The sequence below is a fragment of the Zalophus californianus genome, chromosome 11, assembly GCF_009762305.2.
Source record: "Zalophus californianus isolate mZalCal1 chromosome 11, mZalCal1.pri.v2, whole genome shotgun sequence".
Classification (NCBI taxonomy): Eukaryota; Metazoa; Chordata; class Mammalia; order Carnivora; family Otariidae; genus Zalophus; species Zalophus californianus.
This window is the reverse complement of record NC_045605.1, coordinates 75977139-75980852: the sequence shown is the minus strand read 5'-3', so window position 1 is coordinate 75980852 and position 3714 is coordinate 75977139.

Below are 3714 nucleotides of genomic sequence, written 5' to 3'. Positions count from 1 at the left end.
AAGCAGAAATTTAGAGTATCCTTGAAGGCAGGGCTTTGCCTTATTTTCTGTAATCAGAGAGCAAGGAGACATGAGACTGAATAACTAAATCCTGGCTGGACCCTGGGAACTTTTGTCCTGCAAGCTGACAATATCCTGGGTGAGTGCATCACTCCTGCAGTCTCAGTCTGTTTTTGAACTCAGTGTTATGGTAGAGTGCCTGATATTTAACATTCCAGTTCACACCTTTGCAAACTTGCTAAAATGGTAAGGTAGACTGGGAAATTCTGGCTTGAACTGCCGTCCGTTACTACATTAGACATATTGTGGGGGCGGCCCTGTAAATACTCCTGGGCGGTGCTATTAAAGGCAAGGTATTACTCTGCAAAGCTTAGGATAGTAGTCTTGCTGAAACAGGCAAATACCTTCTATTACGTTAATGTTCTATTTAAATAACAAATAGCTGGCCTCTGGCTCTGCTTCATCCTCTTCTGGGTGTCTGGGCCCTTGGGCTTGCATGCTGGTGAATATTTTTAGGCTACTTCAAGCAGCCAGAACACCAGTTAATGCAAGAACATCCTGACAGCCCTTTTTAGATCTTGACACCTGATGCTTTCTCTCTGTGCTTTGTAAAGGCAAGGTTTGTAATTTCCACCTCTAATACAGTCGTAAAAGTCTGATGGTCTTTTCAGAAGAGAACTATGCTATAAAGAGGGGAAAATTGAAGTAAATTAAGCCAGGGAGCTTTTTGAGTCATCAAGTAAGATGTTGTATACCATCACGACATTTCAACCCACAACTTAGTGCCATAGCTTATCAACTGAGCTGATGAGCTGTGTCTGCATAAAATAAGGGTCTAAGCTAGTCAAATACCTTTGTAAGCAGCTTGCCTTATCACCGGATCTTTTTTTCCAAGCACCTAATCAAGGGCATGTATTTCTGTGGTTGCAGTAAAAATGGAAATATCAATAGAGAGCAATTGGTTATCAGAATGTGTTCAGTGTTGAGCTGGGAACATCACAGAAATCTTAAGCTTCACCCATTCACACACTCATGAAACCTTCATCCTTTAGCAAACTCCTTCATAATTGGAAGCTTTTTTCATCTAAACACCAATAATGGAATTTTTTTTTATTAAAACAATATAAGACACCTTTCTTTATGTGGTTATTGAGAAAAGGATTAACTTAAGTGGATATGTGAAAAAGATTATAATGCATAAACTAATTATTATTGTAATTGCTATGCTGTAATAGTGATGAGCAATTTTGCTTTTTTTTCTCTAAATGCCCTTTCCAACTGTATTAACTAGGGGAAATATTTCCATGACCTTGGATTAAAACTTGAACATTTCCCATGACTTAATTCAGTATACTCAGATAATAAATAGATTTATGACTCCCTAAAGTTGCAAATGCAGCTTTAACTCAGAGATAGATGGCCCAGTCCAAGATATTAGACATTTCAGTCTTCATTCAAAGGGCAGACTCACTCACACCTGCCCATGACCCCAAAGTAAAGACAGTAGTAGTCTTCAAGAATGGGGGTGTAGTTAGTTTTTGCTCCTTTATTCAACTCACCTCTTTTGTCTTTCACACAACAGCGGGAACGGTTAGGTGCACAAGGCAGTTTTATTTTTTTTATTTTTTTTTTTCACAAGGCAGTTTTAAACTGTATGATATCTTCATGTGAAATTACATTTATAATGATGAATCCCAAATTTGTATGACTAGCTTGGCTTTCTCCCTTAATCTGTAGATTTATATTTCCAGTTGCCTATTCAGCATGCCCATTTGGATTTTTGATACTCATCTTAAATTTAAGACATCAAATCTGAACTAAACTCTTCCCTGCAGGGGCACATGAGTGGCTCAGTCTGTTAAACCTCTGACTCTTGATTTCAGCTCAGGTCATGATCTCAGGCTCGTGAGATCAAACCCCATGTCCGGCTGTGCTCTGAGCACGGAGCCTCTCTTTCTCTCTCTAAAAAAAACCCCCAAACAGAACAAAACAAAAAACTCTCTCCTGCAAAAACTTCTTCCATTTGCAGTCTACCCCATCTCAAGAAAACATCCTTCCAATTGTTAAGGCCAAAATCTGTGGAGTAATTCTTGATTCTTTCTTCTTTTATTTATTTATTTGAGAGAGAGAATGAGAGAGAGAGAGAGAGAGAGCACATGACGGGGGGAGGGTCAGAGGGAGAAGCAGACTCCCCGCTGAGCAGGGAGCCCGATGCAGGACTTGATCCCGGGACTCCAGGATCATGACCTGAGCCGAAGGCAGTCGCCTAACCAACTGAGCCACCCAGGTGCCCTTGATTCTTTCTTCTTTACATATATCTGACTTGTCAGAAAATCTTATTGGTTGCTACTTTCAGTGAACATCCAGAATTATCTACTCTTATTGTTTCTAATGGAGTCCAAGCCATCACCTTCTCTCACCTAGATTATTGCCTCCTACCTAGTCTCCTCGCCTCCACCCTTACCCCTTTGTTCTTAATGAATAGCCACTGTGACTCCAGGTTAACCCTGAAACAAATCTCTGTTTTACTCAACAGCAAAAGCCAAAGTTATTACAATGGTTTATAAGGGTAAACATAATCTGGACCCCATTATCTCTTTGCTTTCATCTATGATTAGTTTTCCCCACTAACTTAGCAACAGACACCTTGACCTTTTCCTTAATCCTTAACATGCTAAAAAAATTTCCATATTTTGGGTCTTTGTACCGCCTGTTTCCTCTACTGGGAATGCTCTGTCTCTTCCTAGCTCATGTCTCTGTGACTTACTTCATCACTTCCTTCACATCTTTGCTCAGATTATTACCTTCTCAATGATGTCTACCCTGTCGGCCCCAGTATTCCTGATCCCCTTGGTTATTACTTTTATATTTTTATTTATCAACTGTGTCTCCCCCACCCCCACCCCCACCCTCCACCCACCCCCCAAGCACAAAAGTTCTATGAGGGCAATGATTTATGTTTGTCTTGTGTGCCATGTATCTGTAGCACCTAAAACTACTTAACTCTGTCTAGGAACTCCACAGATATTTATGGATTGGATTAGGTAATGTACTTTCTTAGGTATATTGGAAGTTTCCCATACTAGGGACTTTTCTCCAATGGTTCCTTTGACCTGGGCAGATGTATCAGTTTTCTGGTTGGATACTGTTGGGTCCTTCTCAAACTCTTAACAATCCATTGTCCACTCTAGCTTCTTGCTGCTGTGATGCCTCTGTCCTTATGTAGCCCTATTCATTAAGACCAAGATGACCTCAGTGGTACACATCTGACCCATGGAAAACATTCATTCCTTGTCCCAACAAATTGGAAATGCAGGTCAAAACCAATTTTTATCCTGCTAATATAGTCTGTTTTATGTTCTCAGGTGTGAGTCAGACTGTATACAGCTTCCCAGAAAAACAGAACCAATAGGATGATAGCACTAATCTCTGCAATTTCCCCGAGTCATGTGGTATTGCTTTGGGTTTACTATTTTTATAGGTGCAGGCCGTTCTAGTGGCTTTCACTTGGCCTTTCCTACTGTAACAGCATGAACTCCATAGATCAGGGAATTAAGGTGGGGATTCTGTCAGTTGCTATTTCAATTATGTATTCCAAAACAAGATGGATTGGGATGGGTGGGTTTGGGGACTGTATTATGGTTATCCAGAGAAACAGAAACAGAACCAATAGGAGATATATATAGGATATCTATATAAATAGATATATAGATG